The 26132-nt window shown below is 49.9% G+C and overlaps 1 protein-coding gene across 1 annotated transcript in view; it reads left to right on the top strand.

Moving 5' to 3' along the window:
* Window positions 1–15333: 15333 nt before the first annotated feature.
* LOC131209719 (uncharacterized) overlaps window positions 15334–26132 on the top strand; it is a 54151-nt gene continuing 43352 nt past the window's right edge. The window contains exon 1 of the mRNA XM_058202847.1: window positions 15334–15830. The gene's annotated coding sequence lies outside the window, so the exon portion shown is untranslated. The remainder of the gene's footprint in view (window positions 15831–26132) is intronic.

Below are 26132 nucleotides of genomic sequence, written 5' to 3'. Positions count from 1 at the left end.
CATGGATCCATAACCGTGTTTCTTGTGTTGCCGACAACAGGCACACATACAGACCCACACAGGCGGCAGCAGATCGGCGGACGAGTTGATTGATTGTTTTCGATTGTTGTGTTTGCTTCGCACCGCCGATGGCCAACGCTGCCGATCGAAGCCGCCGCGCCGCGTTCAAAGTCGTCCAAGGATTGAAGCCGTCAGCATGGTTGCCCTTGCCCCGTGCTTGGCACAACAGATTAATTATGCTGCTTACCATTCCGGGGCGCTCCATCCATTGTCGTCCGGTTCCGACGGATGCGGGGCTATGATGTCATTTGGTCGCTCTATTGACCTACGGCTGCATCCTGCGTTGGATATCGGTTTCGTGACGGTGGACAGTTGTTACCGGACCGGGAGTTTGAAACCCGTTTGCATAGTTGAGGGTATATGTTCGTCCGATCAGAGCAGGAGTTTGGACAGAGGGTAAATATTTGATTAAAATTAGAATCGGTTCCAACGCGTTTTGCGAAATGTTGCCTCTTGCAATATTGGTTTACATATTTGGTTTAATGAAGTATCGTTGCTTTGTTAAATGAGGATTGTGGATGCCGTATTATGAAACTCGAATCGAGAACTCGAACGGTAATTTGAGTTCATTTTGCTATAGCTTTCTCTTTCTGCCTTCTCTCTTGCTGTATTCTGCTTTCTCTATTACTCTCACTCGATCGTTCGAGTTGTCGATTCGAGTTTCATAATAGGGTTTTCGTGACAATTGTGCTGCACAGTTAACTGAAACTTTTTAAATATCGGTTACTCAGTTTTTCGATCATTATTGTACTTAGTCATGGTCATGCCAACTTCCTTTAGTAATTTCCATTTTATTTATCGAGTTCGAACTGCGCCCAAAAGTATGCAATATAAATAGTCAAGGGTCGCTCTCCTGTTATTTTGGGACTAATTTTGGAACGATGTGAAAAACCCAACTTAAGGTCCTTAGTCGATTGTGTAAGGTGTCAATCAAAACATCGCTAATCGATAATTTGCAATACAAATCACCGACCACGAAATATCGATCGCTTGGTTGTCAGTTAACGATGTTAGCGACATACTTTTTTCTACTAGACTTGCTCAAACAACTGTTCCTAAAACTGAATTTGTAAATTTGGTAAACCCGTGAGAGATTTGCTATTGTTTAAACGTAACCCCTTTCTCTACTTCGTGCGTTCTTCGTGATGGCTGCTTGCAGATGGCCAAGATTGGCGTCGGAACGTCCATATCCAAATGTCGTGCGCTCGTCAGGCTGGTTCGTTGGCTAACGTTGGCTAATTCCCGCAGGCATGCGACTAAGCGATCTGCATTAGGGTCTGTCGTTTGTCGCCCCATTGCCACAGCCGAAGGAAAGGACGTCTGTTGACGAGTGATTCCAATTGAAACCAGCCGACCGGCCGAGAATGGCCGTGGGGCCCGTTTGACGAACGGCGTCATTCGATGTCAGCGGGGGGCGTGCAATTTTCGTACCATTGCCCTAAACGGGACTTCGCAGCAGCGTCCGGCGCTCATCCCGCCCGTCACCATCGCACGTGCCCATCACCAGACCGGGGCCAAGTCAATCGTCCGCAATTTTTCGCCACGTAATCAGTGACATTTCAATGATTCATCGACACGATTAGCTCGCGAGAAGCGCCGCAGGAACCCCGACCTGGGTTGATGGGGCCTCCGATTTTCCGATCCTCTTTTCGGACCCGTTCCCGACCAGATCGGATCGGATCGGATGGGGCGATTGGGGCGAGCCAGTGTTTTATAGCCTTGTTTTCAGACTCAATTTTCAGACCTCGAGCGGCCCCTCGTCGCGACGGGAGACCGCCGAACCGGTCCGGGGTCTCTTCGGGGAAGGATTGCACACTATCGGCGCGCCAGATTGAGGTGTCTTCGTCTTCGCTGAACCTTCGTCCCGGCACCACGATGACGATGTTAGACGTTATGTAATTGCCTGCACTCCACTCGCTGGAGCCCCAGAACCGCCATCCCGCTCATCATTAGCTGACATCATCATTACGAACGGTCCGGTCGTCCTCCGAATCACCACAAACATGTGCAGCATAATCAGTGTTGACGTAGAAAGTGCCGAGAATGCGGTCTATTTGCATTATTAAATTCAATTTGCCTTTCACGGCGTGTACGGGGTCGTTTGGATAACGCTTCTACTGGACTGCTGCTGGACCGAGGAATGCTTAGGCCTGCTAGTCCTGAAGGCTTCCCCGTCGTCGTCGTCGTCGAGAGGAAATGATTCACTCTTTTTGTCAGCCGATGCAATGTCATGACCTGTTGGACCGGAGCTCTGTTTATGTTGGAATCAAAGGTTCAGATGGCATGCCTAAGCAGAGAGAGTGAGAGGGTGGCAGGGGGATCTGGGGGGGGTGGCAGTGGATGCCTCCATTAGCTGGCCGTTGCAGTGGCGCAGTGAGGCATGAAATGCCGTTTCCGGATCAGAGCACCAGAGGCAACCGTGCGACGCCCAACACGCGCTCGACCTGTAAAGCTCCAACCGAGCCAGATAGAGAGGCTCCGGCTCCAGCTCCGGCTATGTCGTCCGGCTGTTGGTCATGATTTTCCAGAAGTTTTCCAGTTGCTCTTCGGACCGTACCCAACCCGGCAGGCACCGCAAAGGCAGGCACGGAGGGCAATTTATTCCCGAGCAAAAGTTCATTACTTCCTGTGCCACACATCGATGATTTTCCAGAAGTCACGGAGTTTCTTTTTCTGGTTTCTGCCGCCGTTGCCGAAAGACGCGGTACGGAACATCGGAGCTCGCTCCCCAGGTCTTGGGCTTGGGTCGGCCGACCGGTCGGCAGTGTTGCCCTTGAATCCATTCCAAAGTCTACGGCAAAGCCAGTGGCAGCAGCAACAGCAGCATTCTGGGTCTACTTCGTGCCGAGGCTATGCCGGGGACCGCGGGGTCTCCACCGGCGTGCAGCCCATCGGAACAAAGCGTTCTACAATCGAACATCGGTGCATAAACCGAGTCCGAGCCGGGCTCCAGCGGCGCGTTGCAATTGCGCCTTTCTATGTTTGGTAATGCTTGAGTCGTGTTTGGCGCTCGTTGGTTGGTTGTTTTGGTACCCCTCGCGCGCCGAAGAGTCCTGCGTCCGCCCTGCGTCGCCACACGAACTCCAACTCTAGAAGCTGCCAGCAAGGCATACGGTCTGCCTATATATAGCCAAGTCCGGGCGGCCGGCCGAACGGTGCAGGAATAGGCGTCCAATTTATGCTGCACTCTCCCGTGGACCACCCCACCACGGGGATTAGGTCTATGAAAGGGGGCCACGCCGGTGGTTCTTGTGCAATTCGCCAGAAAGCAGAGAAAAGGAGTTGAGATGATTCAAGTTATTACTCAGGTCGGTGGCGTTGTTTTCATAACTTTTCATTATCGTCTCGCTACATTTTCGCAATCTGGCGGGTGGTTTTAATTATTGCTTGGAAAAACCCGTGCCGGAGATAGTGACCGTGGGTTCGCCTGCAACCGAAACGCTTCCTATTGGTTTCAATGTAGTAATGTTCAGTAATGTCTACACTACACCGTAGCATGTTACAGAAAAGTATGCTGGCCGGCGGAAAAGAGAAAGGTCTTATGCTTAATGTCAACCGCCCTCGGTGTCCGTAGAATCTCTGCCTCCTGGCCGAGGGCTAGTGTTCGTCCGACCCGAGAACGGGGTGTTGTGATTTTTTCTACCCACCTTTAGTAGGGCGATTTCTGTGGGGTGGCTTTCAGCTCGACTCGAGCTGCGCCAGGCCGAGGAGCAGAAGTGGGCGCAGTGCAGAAAAGCGATCGAGAAGGGATATACGCGTCTGCCATCGTAGGGACATCGGTTGCTGTTGGCGGTTGGCGCGAGATCAACCCACAGACAGCGTGCACCCATGGCACCCGTCGGCCGCTGCAACTGCAAGGCTGCAGCGCAGCAGCACAACAAAGCCTCACGAAAGCGGGGCCCAACATAAACATAGCGAAACGAGTTTTCCAACCGGGGCGCTAAATATAGCATCGGAAAGGTAACGAAGGCGCGCTCGCGCACCGGGGTTAGTCCGTGGTCCGTTAATAACACCAACAAGCGGGTTGTTGTTGGTGCTCCAGCTCCCATCGACGGTCGCCAGCCGCCAGCCACCAGCCGGCCAGCCGGTATTCGGTTCCGTTCAAAGGTCGCACAATTGCGCAATTCGCACGACGACGATCGCATAGAACACGGTGGAGCCCCGAAGCAGCAGATATAGCAGATGTCTCATAATCCGGACCGCCGGCGGGATAGTTCGTGGAGGCCCGGCCCGGCGTGGAGTTAGGGAATTGTCGTGAGGAGCCTCATTGGCAGCTTTTCTAATTATTGGCACGGCTCAAATTACCTTTTTGCGTAATGAATCGCGCGTCCCACGGAACCACCGGCACCGCCTGTCTGTCGCGGTAGCAGTATTTATGTGGCAGCTGTTTTAATTCGCTTGGCCGCCGGGGATGATGCTGGGATGCTGCGCGAATGCCCCGCGGCCCACCAGTTTTCCGTTGGAAGGACCGCCGTGCCACCATTTCTTCGTGCTTCACAAAAACAAAGGAAATGGCACCAAGAAAGAGGGTGCCACATTCCAACGATTGGAAGTGTCTGTTGGCTACTGTTTAGTTTGTGTTTGAAGTCTGAAGGTAACGGGATAACAATTGATTGATTCAACAAGTGTTTGGATTTTAGACGACCGATTACTTGACTTTTGACACTATCGGACGGACGGTATACGGTTGCAGAAAATTGAGAAATATTGAACACTTATTTCCAAAGTGATGAGTCGTCGAATCAAATTGCACGAAATTTGAAAAGCTCGTTTCATTTAAGGTCTTTTCCACTTCGGTGGTTATATTAAGAAGCATATTTGGGGCTCAGAAAACCCACACGAAGAGAAGCACCCAAAATGAGTGACTGTTTGGTACGGATTGTAGTCTGGCGGCATAATCGAACCATTTTTCTTCGAAAATGGAGAAGGAGCCACCGTAACCGTCGACGGAATACGCTACGGAGAAATGTTGGCAGATTATCGCTTCGGCGAAATTAAATCTGAAAACGTGAATGACATTTGGTTTAAAAAAAAGCGGCCCTATAAAACCAGACTGAAAAGATTGTAAATATAAGTGCAGATGGTAAAAATCGAGAATTGTTGTGTACAGAGTAGCTGTAGTAAAATAAATTACGAAGGAAAATTTCCAATTTTTTGTTCATGAAAATATAAGAAACAGGGCTGTAGTTGGAAACATATGTAGTTGTATTTTAGAAAAATGTACACCTGAGCTGCAATATTTTAACTATAACATCACATCATATGCTACCTTTTACCAGTCAAACTCAAGCGTTGCTTGAGTTTCCTTGTTGCTCCCGACTTTATTACAAAATTTAAATCAACACATACGCATAGCTATTGTCTCTAACTTGAGTGTATTGAATAAATGAAGAAAATGACATCGAAAATGACTTTAACTACCTGTTGTTGAGCCCACCGCTTACCGTAGGTGCGCTAGTTCCCCTTTCCGTTTGAAATTGAAAGTGATTAAAAGTATGATTCTTTAATCGCACCAATTTCGCCATCATGTCGGACGCAACATCAGATGACTTGCAGGCGACCGTTCAATTATTTATTTCATTCACTAGTTTTTTTCTCTCCAGTAGAAGCATAAATCCAAACATCCTAATTGCGATGCCAGCCAGCAGCGTGCTCCGGCTGATCGGGCGAAGAAGTGTTGAAACGCCAAGAAGACCGGCTTCATTAAATGCTTTTTGTTTCCTCTGTCCCGAGGTATTCGAGCAGGCGAATCGAGAAGCGTGAGAAAAGAACGATCGGACCATCGGATCGGTGGCCGGTGCTACGGGATAGTGTGAACAATCAGTAGTCCCGCGATCAGTCAGCAATATTTGCGTTTCGAGAGCTTGGGCGGCCATAACTACTTCCGTTCTCGCGGAATATCAACACCAGCTTCTTTGGTGTTCTTCGGTCTGGATTGGTCCGGGATTGCGTATCCCCAAAGCGAGCGAGGATGAGTCAGTGAAAAGCGGCCCGGGAGCAACCCAACAACCGCATATCTGCCCGCCAGTGAGCGATGCTACCATTATAATCCAATTCAACGAACGATTACAGAAATATCATTTTCATTTACCGATTGCACGTAGGGTCGGGCTGCCTGGTATCCTGTTGCGGGTCTGTGGGTTCTACCCCGGGGTCGGAGGGTAATTGCAGATTTCGCTCCGGTCCGGATCTGGTCTGGAATAATTACGTACAACTTAATCCCTCGGAATGGCTCGGCTGGATGGTAGGCTTCCGTTCCGGTCCGGTACGGGTCCGTAGTCCATTCATCTTACTCAGGAAGATACCCTCTTTTTTGTGGGATGGGGCCCAGTGTCCAGTGTCTCTGGGAGCTGCTAGAGCTCCTGTCGTCGGACGAATCAACCACCAGCGCAGTGCTTGAACTGCGTGGGATTTGGCACCGGCCACCGGGGGTTAATCCGCCATCTGAAAGATCCTTGGTGCCCAAAAGTGTAATTGCGACAAATCTGCTCTCGGGCGCCCGTCCCAAAGTGCTCGCCCCTGGAGGTGGGTTCCCCGTGCCCCCCTCACCGGAAGCCCTTAATTATTGCATGCCTTCTTTGGGACCGCCTTCTCGGGGGCTACCGGTGTTGCTGCTTCACGCTGCACTCTTCTAGTGCCTATCGCCTACGACCCGGTCTGAGCCGTCGGTACGATGTGACGGGAAGATCGCCATGAGGTGATAAAAACCGGGCAACCCCAAGGACTCGTTTTCCTGCCGGTGGAGCTTGTTAGCTTTCGCGGCGCAAGTGCCGCGCGATGGATGCACCGTCGCGATGCCGCGTTGGGTGATGTAAATCCGATGTTCAACTGTGGTTGAAGGTCGTCTAGCGCTCGACGATGGCCTCTGGATGGTTTAATATACTACTGTGAACAACAAGAAACGGAAAAGGTTGTCTTCGATGTAGCTATAGATGTGTTGCATAAAGTAGGGATTTTTTAATTGTTGATGACATAGATTTAAAAGTATAAAAAGAGACTTTTCGAGTTGTACCCGAATTCCCGATATTTTTTTGCCCACAGTAGTATTTCCTTCCTCGCTTTCCCGTTCGCACGCAAAGTTTACTCACTTTTACTGCCAGATTTGTGGTAAGCTGCCAAAAGTTTAAGTGGAACTGCCGACCACGGCCATACGATGGCCCGGTGCGGCCGGATTTATGGTTGTTGCCACACTGGAACCCTCGGTGCCGTCTGGCGTGGCGTCGAGTGAGAAATGGAGGCGTAAATCCGGCGGGAAGTTCATACTAGTGCTATATTTGTTGTGGACAGCGCTTTCGGCGCGGTACCGGCTGCCCCAGATGCACTGCAACAATGCAGCTGAGGAACGATTATTGCAAAAACTCTCGCCGCACTCGCGTTGCATATCCTGGCCTGGAAAAAGTTGGCCCACCATATCTCGTGTGGGCACAGTTCATTTGCTTGCGCTTCATTTCGCTTCCCACTTCCCGCGGGTAGCAGAATGTTGGCGAATAAACTGGATTTCTGGCTGGCAGAAACAGTGCTAATATTTCAATCATTACCGTTCTGTAAATACGATATACACGGTGGGTAGAGGTTGGACCCGATGAATGATTCATTGGGAGCTATTTTACGTAGAAAATGCATAAAACACTTGTAGCGCCTTTGTTGGCTATCAATTGTTTGGAAACCGAGCGATCGTAATAAATAAAGGATTTTTTTCAAGTGTAGTGTTGCGAACAGCTAGAGCCTGAGAACTGGATCCGACGTCCAAAACGGAGATAGCCTGAAGTATCGGATCCAGAATCGAAAACGCGAGATAAGCAGCGGTGAGGTGACAAGCGCGAGCAGAGAAGACAAACGGTTCTTTTCCGTTTGGACCATCGAGGAGGACAGAACCACCGGGATACAGGAGAAATACAGGATTTGATCCGCATAAAAAGAAAGCGAAGATCCAAAATTGTATTATTTCCTAAATCGTGGCTAGCGCCGCGAACATGTAGGATATTATGGAAAATGTTAAATACGAAGCGAAGTAAGCAAAACGGATCGTGCTGAATAACCTACGGCCGGAGTGAAACATAATATTTGAATCCACATGAGATTGAGTCTATACGAAAAGGCTCTGGGCTGTTCCAGGCTTTCAGGTGCGCCATTCTTAGAATTTTTCCTTTCTCTAACTTGCAAAACGAAGATAATCCTTGAGCAATAATTGTATCCTTCAAGCAGTTCGTTGAATTATTGTTTTAAGCTTTCTTCTCGGACTCACTCCATAGATAGTGCTATCCTTCGAATCCGTTTCATTAAAAGTTCGCTCCTTTGCTCCTGGAAAAATATGGCAGATAACCATCTCGTTTGTTCAATTAGGCGGTGGCCCCTTTAACGTTGGGCCCCGAGCTGCAAAGTGCATACGGTGGTAGCATAATTTTCTGCTCGTGAGCGAACTTCTTCGGAAGTACGACAATTAATGATTTCGCCGCTCCGTCCATCTTTCGTCCTTCGCCCACTTGACACGCCCCGCTTCGGGTCGGTGCGGTTCGAGAGCGGCGACAGAGTCCTTTTCGTTGCTGAATCATTGATTAGGTCGTCGGGTCTGGTCAAGCGGTGAAGCGGAGAAGCAGGACCCATTGGCCTTTGGCTTGGCTTGGCCGGAGCGTGACAGTTTTCTGCATTGTTTCTCCCAGCCACCCGGCCGCTCTCCGCGCAATCTTTTAATTAGCAACCCTACCCCGCGGCGAGGCAAAGCCCGAAACGGAAAAGTGCCGACCGAGAGCCTTTTAAAGGATGCCCGCCTGCGCGTTCCACAATTTGCGGCTTCGGACGGCCCAAGCCTCATCGGGGTGCGGCTGGGTGCGTTGTTTTTTTAGTAGGCAATCCCAGATCAAACGACGACGGCCGTCCGACGGGCCCTGCCAGGCGGATCAAAGGGTAACGAGAAAACGGAAATGAAATAATCCAAGGCAAACCATCGACCGTGTGGATGCGAGAGAACCGCTTCGAAACCGTTTCGTTTCCGAGGATATGACAGTCCGATGCGCGTCCTCGAGAGTTCCCTTTTTTGGGCCGACCACAAATGGGGTCCGCCGGTGACGCGGGAAAGGCGAACCGGTCCCGGTCCGTCGGCAAAGGCGCAACAGTCGGAAGGCCGAAGTCATCGCACCGCGGACAGGTGGTTCTCACCGGAACCGATTGTTTCGGCAGTCCGCAGCACTCACGCTCATCGTTTCGGTATCGTTCACGTGAGGACACTGGGTCACTGGAATGTCCACAAATTCGTTCAAGAAACTGATCATGGTTTTAGTGGTTTAATTGATTTACTAGTTGCAAAAGATCGTAGTATCGTAAATTGAGGTCTATAAATTTGGTTGCCCGAAGCCATTACCCAGAAGACCTGATCCAAATTTTTGGTCAACACTGACACCCACTGTTTAGCCAGGGAGCTGAGTGGTGCCGATTCGGAAAGCTTCACATTTTCCGGGCCCCGTTTTTACACGAAACGAAATCAATCACTCTCGGCCTCGGGTTGACGAGCTCATCTTGATTGGCCTCATTGCGGATGATTCCGAGCTACAAGGAGGCTTGTCTCGAAAAACCGCCTGTTCCATTGCGTCACCCATTACAGCCAAAGAGGGAACCTATCTTTTCTTTGCTGTCGTCTTCGGAGTTACGAGCGTAGCCCGGATTCGGTGATTTCGGCTCTCCCATAGACTAAGGTTATGGCTGTTATTGAACCGGCGAGCATCGATTTTTCCAACCGGCTTCTGGACGGCCTTCAGATCTTGACATGTGCTGTGACACGTGTGTCAAATCTCGAAAGTCCTTCAAGCTGAAGTCCTTTTCGTGAGCAAATTTGTTCACTAACTGACACCGTCAACCATTTAGTTTAGTTCCGCCGGCAAACATCTGTCCGATCCTGGAACGTTCCTCGACTGTCGAAGGTCAATGCAGTGCCTAGCGTTCTGTCCTGCCCGAGGCTGCATGTGGTCACGTTCTCGCGGAGGCTCGTCACCGTTTTCTCATCGGATGGTTTCATTTTCCACCGGCCAGTTTTACGGGCCGGTCTGGGACACAGCCGCTCTTGTCGTGCGACTCCGGGATAACGTTGATCGGTATCGCCAGCTGATTACAAACGGACCTAGTCACCCTCCGGTTGTAAAGGTTGAGGTTATACCACTCCACGGCGGATGCTGCGCTTTCTCAGGCCCAGCTGTCCGGGTGCTCGAAACTGCTCGAAAGTCTCGCGCGCCGTCTAGCTGGTTGGCTTTTCGGTGATTAACCTTCACCTTCGCCAGCGTCTGGGGCCGCGAAAGAATGTGCCGCGAATGATTCGGTGAAATTTCACCTTGTTTCTGGCCTGTGCTGGTTTGTGTTTTTTTCTGTTTTGCTTGTTGCCGTGGCCGGCACGCGGTAAATGTGGGCCACAATCTCCTCGCCGGTCGGCGCAGAAGATGGTCCGGCACCGTAATTTGGCTGTAAATCGTTCGTTAATGTTTGCCTTTTTTTCGCCGCCACCGGGCCCGGGCTGATGTTGGTGGTGAAATTTTTAGAGGCCGTTTTGGCGCTTATGGTTTAATGATGGCGGAAGATTGATTTAAGATCGGGTCCGAAATTGGGGTTATTAGTTTGCAACCAACCGGTCGGGATTAAGGTGAGGTGAGCGAAATAAATCGTTTTAGCTAATGTTTGGCTAGTTCTCATTTGAATTTATGATATCTCTCTTACCGAGCCCGGCGGCCTGCGGATGCGTTGACAAACGGGGCAAACCGACGAAGGGCAGCATAAAATTGCTCTTTGTAGAAGTGCCTTGGATTCGAACACTGCTCGAAGATCTCGGCTTTCGATAATCGGTGGAATCGTGGTTGATGGCACGTGAGATAGATTAATAGCGCAGGGCCGCAGGTCACTCCCAACCACAACAGCGACCAGCGTGCTCTATTGTTTACCGGACTACAAACCAGAGGTGCCCGTGAAAATGCGGCCACAACACAACCGATGAACTTGGCCTTATGAACCCGGGAGTGCTCCGGCCCCGAGAACGGTCTCTGTTGAGATCGATCGACGCGCCCCAGCCACAGCCGGCGAAAAGGAAGGCACAAAAATGCAGTGGAAAAAATTAGTTTAATTGCATTGCCCCGGCTGGCCAGTCCGCATGGAGCATAACGACCACGGACGCGCGGCGTCCGCGAAGCATCGCGTGGTTATGAAACGCGCGAATCACACCAACTGGCGGCGTGCTCGGTTTGCCCATTGCGTTGGCAGTGCACAATGGAACACACGCTACAACGATGATGGCACGGCGCGAACAATCGCCGTTCGCGGACGCAAAGGGCAAATCCCTCCCTGTAAAGTGGCAAACAAAACCCAATTGCGCGAGTCGCCGCCTCGGGCCACGGACCGGAGTTAGTTGGCTAGCCACCGGTTCGGGCAACAACAATGCATCAAAATCGTACCAATCAATTATCAAACCAATCCGTACCGTAAGGCGGTCGTCGGGGTCTTCGGTGCGCCCGGCCAAGCCCGCCAAAAAGGCCCGGGACGGTCAAGGTTCGCGTGTACCTTCGCCGCAGCATCCCCGGAGTTCGAGTTCCGCAACTGAATTCCGGATGAACAGAACCCGAGTTCGGTACGGCTTCGGGAAACGGACAGAGAGAGAGAGAGAGTGAAAGGGAGAAAGAGAGTTTCGGAAAACTCCATATCGCAAATTTCAAATGGAGTAACTCCGAAAACTGAGGCAGAACTGCAAACCGAAAGAAACAATTGAATGTAATTTAGTTTGATTTATATAAATGTAATTTAATATAAGAATCATTATAACAAGAATAATGAGGAGAAATCAAAAAGAAGTTTACCTATTGAACATCTACTGAAAGATAATTGATTTTTGTGTTAATTTTTAATAATTTTATAAATTTTTTTATAATGTTTTTGTGGATTGATTTTGTATTGAATAAAGTTATTTTTCATCCTCGAATTAGATGCTCATTATTTCCAAGCATACAAACTTTTGATACACACTGTAACCGAAACTCCGCACTGCAGCAAAACGCGGTGAGAGAGGCTCGCTCACCGCCGAGCGCAACAGGCAACTCACTGCTTGGGCCCCGGCAATCGCAAAAAATGGGCCAAAACAGGAGTTTCTGGGAATCAAGATGTACGAGTTGATCACGATGCTAATGAAGAATCAATCTTCGGAATGAAAAATAGAACGATATCGTATGAGCAGAGTGATCAAATTGAAGCAACAAGTTTCGCAGGAAAACCTCCAAAATTGAGCTCGTGAGGATGAAGTTAAGCTACAATGCATTTGTCGGACGTTTTGGAAATTTTCACAGAATCCACGATAACCTGCACCATCGAACTGAAACACGATTTTCCGACCCGGCCCCGGCACAGGCTGTGAGTGAACCACGTGAGAGCGAATGAACGCGGCGCGTGAGTTCTTCTCGCTCGAGCTCCGAGCGGCGAGATTCCGGCGGCCCGTTTTCAGTTCAATTTTTACCCTTCACTTGAGCACGTGTGTGCGGCAGGCAGTTCTGTATTTGAGTTTGGTTGTCGGCGACGGTTTTCGTCCGGTTAGTGGTCACGATGTGCGTAGAACAGGGCAACGACTCCAGCGGCGGCGGCGTCACGCTAATAAAAGCGAAATCCGTGTATCCGTGAGGATGACACGATCGATCGATCGGTCGGATGTCTTCTTCGCCGGAGCCAGAAAGTGTCTCGGTCACGGGCCCCGCAATTGGCCTCTTAATCGATCGGTGACCTCGGGTGTTCGCAAAAAAATAGAATCGATCGAAATGCGCGATGATGGGCTCTAAATAATACGCGCCTGTCCGGGTCGATCGAATTGTGATCGAACTGTCATCGAACTTCTGCCGGACTCGCTAGTGTGTGTTCGTGGTTTTCGCTTCTTTTATTGTTCGAGATCGATGTGCGCTATAATGGACGGATGCGTGCGCGTGCAAGATCCGGTGTTCCCGGTTTGCTGTGGTTGTGTCCTTTTTTGGCAATCCGGCGGGGGGCCACTGCGCGCCCCGCCAGGGTTGGCCATAATGTGGTGGTGTTCGGTGGCAGGTCGGCGGCCATGATCATTCGGCGGCGCGTAATGTGGTAGCCGCAGGTGGTTTCGACACGAATAACTAATCGAAAACCTGCGTTGGCCATGCGTTCGGAGTCAAGAAGTGGCCAGGATGCGCTCGGAAAGTGTGTTTTCGCTAACTTCTAAAGTGGCCACGGCATTAGACGCGGCCTTTCGAGAGCTAATCGATCAGTGGGCGATGTAGGACATTTGAGTACCTTCAACACATACACCCGAACTATCGATGGTTTCAAAAAGGCCGACCACTCAACCGGGCAACTAACGCCTCAACTAAGCAGCCATCTACTACATTGGCCATCGAGAAAGATACAGGCTCTTCGGGCGTACTAAAGACACGGGCAACCCGTTCATAAGCCGCGCTTTTCTTCCTGGAAATTTCGCTACAGAAGTTTGCAGTTCTGTAAAACGTGCCTCAAGCAGGCCTTGCCCGGCGCAGCATGGATTTCGAGCAAAAAAATAGGAGAAAACGCCAACGGGCCTAGACAAAAGCCGACACGGGGTGATATGTGCAAAAAAGCCGGAGTTTCACCCGAACGAAGCCAATCGCAAAATGATTGGTCCGCGAGCGCCACAGCACTATGTTGGGTGGGTTTGGGTGTGTTACTGCACACCCCAATGTTGCCGGTCGATAGTGGAAGAAGTATTGGAAAGAGCCTGCAACAACGACAAAGTAGGCAACGACCGCATTAAGGCTTTCCTTTCGCCGCGAAAATTCCGGCGTGTGGGGAACCCAGTTCGGGCTCAGTTCGGCCCCGGCGCGTTCTGATGTAATTGGGCCGGGTGTCGATAGGTGTCGTAATTGGAATGCAATTCCGAGATTCGATTGGCTTTTTGTTAGGCCGCTGTTGGGTGTAGAAAGTATCCATGCAAAACACACAATTCACAATGGAGCGAATCGAAAGGATCGGGCACCATTTCGTTTAGAGCCTCGTCGTGCTGGCCACAAATTCTACAATCGAGGTCGATCAACGAAAGTGTTGAATACTTTGTTAGACGCTGCCTTTTTCTTCCTCTATTCGTGCTCCAAGACCGGCCCCAGAGCTCCGCGTAGAGAGAGGTGGGCAACAATTCTTCGAGACATTTGAAGGCGACGTCAACTTGTTTGACTGCTATTTGGCTTTATGCGCTTCTTGGCGTTATTTTTTTGTTGCAAGTATTCAAGCATCTAAAAACGCCAAATTCCAGTTCAGACAACAAGCCACTACGATGGGAACCCCTTGTTTAGCTCCATGGTAACATAGCAACATAGCAACCTTTGCTACGCGTAACAGCCCTCTAGAGAATAAGAGGTTCTTGGCAGTTCTGTTGTAAATACTATAGTGTGTTTAGAGTTTTGGTGTGTTTGGAACGTAGAAACTCTGCTCTAAAGTCCACCGTGAAGGGTCTGATGAATTGGCGGATCGATTTAGGCAAAGATAGGGCCCGAGCTGGATAGAAAAGGTCCAGAGGTGTGCCTCCAAATGTGAAAAATCGCGCGCAATTCACAGCCAACGTCCAATAAATCGTCTACCGGCCAATAAACTGTCCAGAACACCGCTCCCCAGCAGCAGGGCAGCAAAGGGCTGCTTCGAGGCACGAAGAAGTTGAATAACGCTCAGCAAGACGAACGAGGCCAGAAAAACCTGCCAATTACAGCGCAACCTCCGGTCTTACATCGGACGGGCGAAGGGCGATGTTGCGTGTGATGTGGCGCGCGGTGTGTGATGTGTTGGCTGATGTTGTACCATACTCTATCTTACCTTCTTCTTTTTTGCCTTTTCTTGGTAATTCCATGTTGCCGATGTTCTGCCCTCCCCGTCGCTGCGTCTGCGCCTGCGGCTCTAGGTTCCTGGCTTCCTCTACGCACTGTTATTATTATTTATGGTTACGCACCCCGCGTGCTTTGCAACGGAAGAAGGAACACTTCTTCCGCCTTCTGCCTCCCCTGGACCCGCACTGTGGGCCAGGTGCGGTGTAATTAAACTTTCGGACGCGCCAAGCGCGAAACCCCCCGACGAAGAGACAGACGCCACCGTGCGGCGTAACCCTTCCCGTGATCGTGAGTGAGTGAGCAGTGCGTGAAGGTGACAAAGTGAAGGCGAGCAAGGCAAAGCCTTGGCAAGGTAAAGTGAAGAATTGAAGGGAAAGAGAAGAAAGAATTAAAAACCGCAGAACCTGCGCGACACTTACCGGAACCGTTCCGTCGGTGTGCACTCCAGAACCGGTGCAGAAACCTGTGTGGCCACGTGTGTGTCGGCTTTATGTGTATGTGCTTGTGTCGTTGGCTCGTGACTTGCGTCTCTTTTGTGCAAAACGGAAGTAGCCCATCGGATCGGATCTGATCCCGTTCCCCAAGTCGAACCGAAGAACGAATCTTCTGGGGCCACGCATCCTGGGGCCGCTGTTTTCACCTGCTGGAGGGCGAAAGGAAATGGAAAACGGCGTCATCGTCATCGCATAAATAAGGGTGACCAAATTGAATAACTTCTCCACGGCAACAGTGGTGGGGTCAGCCGACAGAGAACGAAAACAACGCGAGCCCTCTGGCCGCCCGGAGGAACAGGTTGTCCTCGCTGTGCGTCCTTTTCGGGGGCTTCACTTCGGGGTTCGGGCCGTTCGAATCCGATTGCCGTTACCTTGGTGCATTCAAACAAACAAGTTGCTGCGCTGTTTGTCATCGTCGCCAGTAACCTGTGGCAACGGCCATTATCCTTTAAAGGTAAGTCAACCAGACGCGTCGCTCATACGGATCTCGCGCCGTGTTTACGTTTCCGTCAATTTTAATCGGGTTCTTTGGGGGGCTGGTGAGGGAGATGGTGTCTCGTGTCTTGTGCTGCGGCCTCCCCGTTGGTACAACTTGATCTTCGGGCGACGGGCGACCTTCTCGCGCGAACAGACGCCAAATTTTGCAACTTCTTTACGGTGGCGATGCTTTAATGTCACACAAAAAAAAATCAGCAGCTTGGCGCCTTTTTCGCAGACGAAAACATATTTGGTTTTTGCCCCAATGGTTATGTAAGAGGGCCTCTCGAGGAACTGGTTGTTGGGCAGCGAGAGCGACGATCGTGGCGCCAGCTACTGGGTGGACTTTTGCGTCCAGTCCACGCCGTGTGCTGACTGCCGAAATGGTGGCATCTTTATTTTGTTTTATCCTCCTATCAAGTTGTTGGCGCGTTAAGATACTGTGGTCCGAATGCGAATGGCTGCGAAACTAGGTGTCAAGCGGCCATTAGGATGTTATCGGGCCGGATAAGTTATGGAATGGCCCGATGGCTTAGGATGATGGTAAATGTCATTGGGTTAATTGGGAGGGATAAGAAAGCTCTTTGGTTGTTACGATAACCGCATCGTGAATTGTAAACAGTTTTCCTTCGAGCAGCATTTTCTTTGGCCTAACAGTGTGAAATAACATGTTTAAGCTGACGTAAGTGTAGATTTTTATGATACGCTGAAATAGCCTCTTACTTTTCTGTTGAAGAAGCGACCTTTCTCAAAACCTGAATCTGTCAGTGAATAGTCCTTTCCACGAAGATACTTGTCAACTATTTTATCGTTTTGTGTGTTTTCATATAATACGGTACATAGTCACAGACATATTTAATACATTACATAACTTATAACGTTTAGTAATGTTAGCCAATTTTAGTTCAACAAATGGTTGATGAGTTCACGTACAATCGCTTGCAGTGGACCTTTTATAAAAGGGAATTGTTTATCTTTGAACCATATTACTATTCAAAACCTATTTCGAATTTTATTGTTATTGTACTTTATATGGTACAGCATAGCGCAATTCAACTGACAGTTACAGCACCAGCAAGTTCTGCCAATGATGACCCAATGTGTGTACTTAAACAACAATTCCTTTTACACCTCGCTGCGAACAAACGGAAAGCAGATTCAATTTTTTAATAAAACGTACTCTAAAGTACCTGACACACGTCGGTTTATGTGGGGTGTTAACCATAAAACGGGGCCTATTTTGCCTAGCTATGCGTGTGCGCGCGCCCATACCGTACTCCTCGTCCTTGCCGTCCGGGGAGAAACCTGACCGGCCCAATTCAAGTTTAATGCCGTTCCGTAGCGCGAGGCAGATGCCTGCTGGACTGCTCAACACGCACCGTGGGCTGGAAAAAGTGCTCCACTTAACGACCCGATGACACGAGCCTGCCGATGCTGCCGACGTTGACGACGACGATCATAAAACAGCTGAGCTTCCCTTTCTTTCGCTCCACTCTGCTTCTACGGGTCTGCCTCCGTAAGGACCGGTATGCAAATGGGCCGTTCGAAACGAGGTCTGGTGCGCCGGATGGAAGCAGATGAGCTCGGGGGCCGGGCCGGTGCATGGAATGCAGAATGCCGGAAAGGGCCCGATCCCCAGCGCGAGATCAGCGTGTCCACAAGCGGATGCAAGTGGCAAGTGAAGATAAATATTGTCCCATATTTTCAATTTTCACTCAATTTATATGACGCTTCGACGGGGAGTTCTTTAGTATCCGAAGGTGGCCGTTCTTTGCGGGGTAGTCCACGCGGGGTTAGTAGCTCGCCGACCCGACCCATCCAACTGCGGCTATTCCGCTACCGAGTCACGCGTTCCCATTCCCATGCTGGTGCTTATAGTTTCATGAGTCACACTCGAGAGAGAGCCTATCATGTTTAGTGGCCTACCATTCCACAGTGACCAGTGACGGCACACCGGCCGAGTTACTGAAAGTCATCGCAGGGGACAGGGTTGCTTGGGTGACATTGGCCGCTTTTATACGTGTATGGCCACCACCAGGAAAGGGCCTCCAATTTTCGAGCTCCAAAACCAGGGCTCCCGGAATCCTCCGTTTTCGGGGCGAGCCTGCGTTTTCCACACACATCACGCACCACTAATACCCACATTATCGCATACCCTAAGTAGTTGCTGTGGACTGCTGGACTGACCCGGCCAGCCGTCAAGTACGCAAAGTTCCTCGAAAAGCTGCTTACAAACCCCGCCGGGAGCGCCGGACCAAAAGTGGGTCAACTGCCAACTTTTAATCGAAGCCCGGGTCGTTTGCGGCTGGCCAAAAGCGGCTGGCCCCGTGCTTGTGTGCCGCAAGCATTAGGTCTGCCAATTAATTCGTGCGGTTTTTATTCGACATTTGTAACGGAACAAATACTAGTCCGAAAGAGCAACATCTGGTGAGTGCAGCGGGGTTGTTATCCGACATTTTCGGGATAGGTTTTGACCGGTTTTGCAATGTGGGGTCGAGTGTTGTCATTTTGAAAAATCAGCTTATCTTGTCTTTTATCCCATTCTCATCGTTTTTGGTCAAAGTATTGCTTCAAGTGCATTTATTGTTGTTGATGGGATTGTCTTTCAATAATTTCGTTAGGTTTTAAAAGCTCAAAGTACACCATACCTTTCATATCCCACCATATGCACAGCATAACCTTTGCAAAATGAATATTTCGCGGTGGACATGGTTCACCAAGCTGTTCACCAAGCCTTTTTAGGTTTAGAATTCTTGTACTAGCTCCCTTTTTCATCACCAGTGACGATTCGGTACAAGAATTCCTTTTTCATGCCATGCGAGTAGTAATGAAAAAGTACTCCCCGTAAAAACACTCTACCAGGAACAAAACTTGACATGTTCAAATGCTTAAGAAAAACGTTGTTAACACTTTGATCAAACGATCTATACTGCGTTAGATGCGTAAGATGCTATCAAACACACATTTCAGAAAAAAATGTGTTATATTTAGTGAATAACGCCATCCATTGTAAAACCGCACGAATTAATTTGCAGACCTAATAACAAACTAAGAGGGGCGAGCGAATGAATTGGACAAAAAAAACACCTTGATGTTCCTTCGATTGGTGCTGCGTTTTTTTGCGTTCGTTACTGTACTTTCTTCGGCTTCGGCTCTGGGATGCGGGTCGTTCTTTTTTTCGGGAAGCTCCATGGCCTTCAGCTCCCAGCACCCGAAACCACCAGGTTTCGGGCGTCTTGCTGTTGGATTTTTCCACGCGCCCTCCAAGATTGGGGCAGGCGCAGAAGTTTGCGGCCAGCTGCCCCAGTGCAGGGCGCAGGCAACAAAAACAACAACAAACCGTACGGTAACGGACAGCAAACGGTGGAAATTGCCTAAAAGCTTCTCGTTTCCAGTAGGCTACGACGGTCTGGGCCCTCGCGCCGATAGCGGGTCTTTGATAGCGAACTGAAGAACTTCTTTCAAATCGGGGGCTGGCTGCTGGCTGGCGAGCTTTCTGTTGTTTTTTCGCCAGCCCTCCTTGAAGACGCTTGAAGTTCGAATTCCTACACTTCCCTACACCACGTAACGGATCGGCGAGCAAGAGAGAGAAGCTGCCAGCCCGGGCCCGGGTGTGCCACAGGTGCCTCTTGGCGCGTATCTGTGTGATGTGGAGAAGTGATTTTTATCGAGAGCGCCGTGGCTGCCACGCGAAGAATGCTCTCGCGTCCCGCGGGCATTATTATGCCGATGGAGTGATTTTATTCATAATCATTCGCATTTCGCTCTTAAAGGCTCTGTGGCTTGGACATAAGAAGCTGGCCGAACGCCGGCCCCGGCCCGGTATCTCCTTTGTGGGCATTACAAAAACTGTTGAGGGTATCGAAAACATACCCACCATCCTCAAGAGGAGGGCCCCGGCTTCCCAAGAACCATACCTTGGCGCTCGGCCAGTGTTCCGTTGCTGTGGGAACGGAATCCCGGGCACGAGATGTGACCAACGCGGATTAATTCCCCCCGTGGCCTCTGGTGGGTTGTTAACCCAACCGTTCTCCTCCTTCTGGCGGTGACCATTCTTGTGGTGCCGCCTTGTGGTTGATTGATCATTGACGACTGTGCCGTTCCACATCATTAGTGTCCGACTCCGGTTAGTCCGGTGGCTTATGATTTACTACCCCAGAGCAGCTAATTAATTTTTGATGTGCGAGATGATACCCTCCCGGACTCGATCGCCTTGGACTTAGGCAGGTCGGCTCAGAGGGAGTTCCGTAGAGAAGTCCTCTCACGGGAGTCGGCAGGGCAATTCTTCATCTGGCAGTTTTATTTGCTCATACCTAACACGCGAGACGAGTTTTTTGTTTGGTATTTTGGAAGAGCATCTGTTGCTGAGTTCGGCTGAGCGGCTTAACCATCTAGAGCCGGGCAGCCGGAAATAGGAAAGAAGGTTTCATAAAACTAATACCGCACCATAAACAGGCGAGGCTCTGGAATCGGTTTGCTAGTTGGCAAAGATCGAAAGCTAAGCATCCGAAGGTTGAACGCTGTAGAGAGGCACAGGCGCTTGGGCTGAAGAACGGTGAAGTTCTCGCCGCAGTTCTGCCACAATGATACACTTTTTGTGCCCTGCGCCTTTCCGGCTCCCCTAACGGTGGCCCACCGTGGCATTGCTAACGGAATCAGCCGACCAGTTAGCAAACCGAGGGAACATACCTCCGTAATGACGATGACGAACGTAACGCTTGGTGGCTACATACTTTTTGTGGAATGGCAGAAGGAAGTTCGGACGAGATATACTTAGAGCTACGGGCTGATGATGGTGCAGTACAGGCCGCTTGCCGGGGATCGTCGCACCGTTAGCGGCCCGAACCCATCATCGGTCCCGCGGGATGCCAGAGTTTGGCTCAACAGCGGCGTAACCAGACCACGGTGCTTCCAACGGTGCTACGCACACTTTTGCGGGTGGTTTGTGGCTCCGAGAAGCCATTCCAGAACGTGGGGCCTCGTCTCGCTTTGATGTCAAGATCCCTTCTGGCCGGGCTGGCAAGAAACGGAAGCTAACGTACCATTCAGCTGGAAAGATTCAGCCACCGGTCCCGTCGAGCAAGGCGACCGAATTGAGGTTATGAGGATGCTTCGATAAAATCATTCGAATCAACACCCTCTCCCGGGGGGTGGATGGCTTGTGGGCGGTGTTCCGTCCTCTCCCTCCGATGCCTTTTGATCAGTGCTAATGATGTTTGCGACTTGTTTAGGCGACTTCTTCACGCTTTTCCATCGCGGCAAGGAACCCAACTCTCGGCCACAACGCGGTGGATGGATGGGCTGTTAATTAAACGGTTTAGGCGAATGAGTAGCCGGAACCGCCCGCAACCGAGCGGTGCGATCGTTATCTGATTAGTGTGTGCGGTTTGGAAACGATTTGTCGATTTGGTTATTCTGGTGGTAGCGTTTTATTAAAATCACGACCGTAACTTGTTGGGCGCGTTTATCGCAGATGAAATGGTCTTTTTACGCAAAAGTAACTCTAGTCATTAAGCCAACCAAAGTTGCTCGATTCGCAAGCAGACAGAAGCAATGAGAAATAGCTCCGGAAGTCAGTTGCGTATTTTTTAACTAAGGTTACATTCACTAATTTTGTTAATTACTTTAGGTCTTTTAAGACGAAACTCTCAGGTCACGACATTTGAGTTATGTCTGTGTAATGTCTCAAGCCGAATATGGAATGATACAGCTCACGAAACCGGCCATATTATGTGCAATAAACATAACATTGTTCGTTTTGCTCATTGCTACTAAAATGGATGAAATGTACTTCGCTTCTTGGATGGGTCTTTACTTTATCTTAGAGTAACGGACCGGATCGTATTTATGGTCTTCACTTTATTGTACAGAGAAAAAGTTTAACAATAAAATATCCTGAGTGAGTTGATTGCGTTACAAAATGATGGATTGACGAGAGATTTTATGCTGTAAATTGTGTGTAATTAGTTAATATGCTGTAATTAGTTGTTAAATTTCTTCACAAAATTAGTTTTTCTGTGGTTGTGTGGAATGATGGTTTGTTTTGTTCATAGCCTTTTGAGGAAACTTAAGGAAATACGTTTATATTTATTTAAATTGAAACCGATATCTTGCTGAACAAAATTCCGTTACTCAATTATTTATTTGCCAACGTTAGTCTTTTAAAACTTTTCTAAATTGCCAAGACGACAAAGATTAGCTCAAAAATTTTAATTTTGATTAATTTTTACAGCAAAAGTCGAATAAATGGGTTTACAAATAAACTTTTTCCATAAACTTCCAGCACGCTGAAAATTCTATACAACATAGGGCTTTAATAAACAATGTGGAAATGGTGAAAATGACCAAAAATGGCATGATGTTGTAGATTACCATGCCACAGGAAAGGGCAACATAAAAAGACACTTGCGATTCACTTAAGGAGTCACCAGTGATTTTCAAGAATTCATGTCATCGATCAATGGTCGCTGACTGCTTAGCTTGTCTTACTCGATGGACTCTCTTTCTGCAGCATCGCTCGGTTGTTTATCTCTTTAATTTCCTGTTTCCCCGAAACCGAGGGGTTGGGCGAAAGAACCGAAACAGACCGCGGGCTCCCTGCGTGCTGTAATCACACACCAAATCACCATTGACAGTTGCTGACAGTTTCCATTAAACGGTCGATTGTTTGTAGCCATCGTTAATACGATTGCATCGACCAGCGGACGGTAAACGGTGCTGACGGCTGATGACTGTATGAACACGAATCCCGGTGATATCTCATTTCGTGCGGATTAAGCCTAACATCAGTCATTCTCGGCGAGCCGGATGTCGGTCAGGGCCTGGAAAGGAGGCCTGGAAAAAGGATGTGTCCCCGTGCATCTACGCTAGCTGAGCCCGAGCGTGTGTCCCGTATGTTTTTGCGCAAGATATAAGACGGCTCCTTTTGCTTTGGATCTTTGTGGCCAACAGGACTCGAGGCAGTAGGGCGGACAGGAATACTCGCCCGTCCAAGAGGAAACGGCCGGACGGAGTCAGGAAATGTTCCACTTGTGGCATTGTTTATTTAACACTTCAAACCACCGCGGCCTCTGCATATTTTATGTTGCTCGGCGAGAAAGGCGCATACGGTGTATGCTGTTTTATGTTTTGCCGGCCGATGTTACGGTTTCCGGCCCCAGTTCCAGGGTCTTACGACTTTACTCACACGGCTGGTGGCTTCGCTTTCCTTAAACCGAAAATAAGATAAGTTGGTTGCCTGGCCTGGTCGCGTGGCTCGAACCTCAAGGATACGTGCCGTTATCGGTGTCGTGCCCCGTTGCCAGAGCGCGGGTCTTGAGTTGTATTTTCCATTTTGGCGGTCAGGCCTCTCAGCTTTTTTCCCTCCTGACGACCGCATCGTAAAAGTGTGTATGGGTAGAAAATAAGGTGCTATAAATCTTTCACAACCTCCGGTCCGGTCGGTTGGCCGATGATTTCTTATGCCTCCGCTCCTGGACGAAGGACGTGTGCTGTCTGAATCTCCACCGGTGGCGCAGGGTAATTGTTTTTTGTTGTTATCATTCATTCGATTCGATGCTGGCAAATCGGTACGCTCTACGCCAGGCCTTTCTAGCAACACTTCTCGTGGGAGCCGTTGCTAGAGAGGGCAGCACCCCGGCTGGGAATGATGATGAAAAATCGACCGCTCCGATGTAGTTCGCGGGGCAGAAGTTGCAGCAAATCGTGAGTAGCTTTTGCAACAACATAGCGCGCTCTCGGGTCTCATCTGTCATGTGGCTCATAAAAGTGCAATTTTCAACCATTTTATTCCACTCGTCGTCGGTGGGTTGTTGTTGTGGGAGAGGGCATAAATCTAAATGTTGCCTCACCGGCGGAAGACGGAGAGCATTACGGATTGTTTAACAGCTATGGCGAACGATGGTAACGATTTATTTTATTTTTTTATAGCAAATGAAATATTTGCTCAAATGCTGTGGTTTATGCTTCGTTTCTCATGTCTACAAAAAATCTTCGATCAAACAAACACGGGCTTCGAATTTTGCGGACATGATAAAGCCATTTAACTGCCGCCATGCCACCAGAGCTTAGGGTCTTTCAAGCGAATCGAACCTTAAAATTGATTGTAACCTGTGCCTCGCTACCTGTGTAAGAAGTCCTGCCCCACTGCCTGATCGAGTTTGCTCATCGAGGCTCCGCTTCTGAAAAGCAACGTCCTTGGTGGCCAATAAATATTGTGACTGAATGAGCTCGAAAAAAAAACATGCTCCTAAAGAGGCGAAGCAATTTTGGTCAATTTTTCTCACGGAACTGTGTCGGGACGGCCGGTTAAGTTTGACATTATGAACCGTCGGCTGGATCCAGAAGGCACATAAAAAAGGGCTTCCTCTCACAACCTCTCTGGCAGCTCGCGGCTCAAGGTTAGGTGTTGATTGAGCTATTCCGTGGGTCCCGGGCCAGTAATAACTCAACCTATTATGTCTGAACCACCACCCATTCACGGTCTTCGGTCTTCTCGACGAACGGCTCCACCCTTCAGGAAGCCGATGACGCCGGTGGCACCGAAGTTGACGAATTCCTACGATGGATTACCGGTGGCCCGGCTCGTGGTTCAGAGCTCAACGAAACTCGGACTAACTCGGGACGTCGTGCCGGCCGTGTTATGTTGCCACCTTATCTCTGCTCCATCGAGCAACGCCGAGCTGCGGGCGTTTAAAATCTCGTTTCCCGTAATCATTTCTGAATCACCTCGGGACCACCACCAGAGTCCTGAGGGCCGTGGGCGCGCCTTTTTTTCGGCAGGGGTGCAATTGAGCTGACGGAAGCATCGGTGGTCACCGCCTACGCCTAGACCACCCAGCAACACCAGCAGAGGGATCATAAATTGGCGCTTTCTGAGCTGGACACAACTTCTAACGCTCGGGGGACCGACCGGACCCGACCGTAGGCCGTAGAGAGCCAAAAGCGAAGAAAAATTCTCGGGTCCCATTCTCGATGCAGATGCCGTTTTCTTCGGGGCTTTCTGGGGACTGTTAGCGGACCCGCGGAATGGTCGAGACTAAATAAATAAATGTGTTTGTCCTGTTTGAATTTATGGCTCGCGGGAGGCGCAGGCCGATCTTCGGCCCAACCATCGGAACCCATCGGGTAGCTACAAAAGAAATGATAAATTCACCAGAACGCACAAAAATAATACGGACTCGGTCTCGTCTTGGGTCCGATGCTAAAGTCCCATAAATCTCCTCCTCCGAGCGAGAGATGACGAGACCCACCGGAGTGGAGGGGCATCTCCAAACCCTGCTTCAAACTTGTCGTGACTCTTCGATTTTTCCTGGCCACCGCTGGCCTTTTTGAACGACGGTTACTTGGGGCGAGCCCACAGATCGGAGCCCAAGGTTCGCGTTTTTCTTCCGACTCGCGAGCCCCTAGCGGAAAATTCTTACACAGCTCCGGACGAACGGTAAATTCTCGGCTCCGGTCGCCGTGGGCCACTGGAGAAAGGGCTCTAGGGAGGGACCGATTTCCAACGCGGTAACAAAACGGTACAACGGTACGTGTATGGGAGCGGGCGCGGGAAAAGCGCGTGACCTCTCCGGCGTGCCAGCATTTTGTATACATTTTATGCAAATTTCCATGCTCTCTGCGTTGTTCTATGCTGTTCCTACAACGGGTCGTTGCGCCAGCGCGCGGGCAGGACGTCCGGAACTCCGGGACTTTAGTTTGTCGAGAGCGGATTAGAGTGCGGAAACAAGGGCCGGCGGGGTGGGCTGGTATCTGATACGTACCCTCGTACTATGGGCCACCGGTACATAAGTCGTAAAGTGTTCCGAAAGCTTTCGCGAGCCCGAGTTCATAAATGGTTTGGGGTTTTATGGGGTGGCGAACCGAAGAATTGGTGGCTTAACGAAATGAAGACGGTGCACGGTGATCGACACAGACCTGGAGGACCCGTGGACGAGGTGCAGGGTAGCCGGGGCTTCACGAAAATGGAAATGTTCTAGGAGGGTGTTATTATGTTAACAAGTTGCTGCAGATCCCCTGCTGGGCGGCCACCAGCAGTCTCCGGTCAACGTTGCACGGGCTGTGGAAGTTCAACGTCTGGGGTCGCTTTTTAATGCCAGACTTTGTTATGTACTCCCTTCATGGCTCTATGCAATTTATTTTCTACTAAAACAAATGGACCATTTCGTCGACGGTCCATAAGTCTTGGACGTCGAATAAGTCTTGGAAGTCCGACAGTAAACCCCACAAACCTCGGCTTGATAAATAGCAACAGGAAATGAGTGTTGAAACGGAACGC

Source organism: Anopheles bellator, chromosome 2, assembly GCF_943735745.2.
Source record: "Anopheles bellator chromosome 2, idAnoBellAS_SP24_06.2, whole genome shotgun sequence".
Taxonomy (NCBI): domain Eukaryota; kingdom Metazoa; phylum Arthropoda; class Insecta; order Diptera; family Culicidae; genus Anopheles; species Anopheles bellator.
Note: the sequence above shows the minus strand (reverse complement) of the source record. Positions and strands in the feature narration are given on the sequence as shown.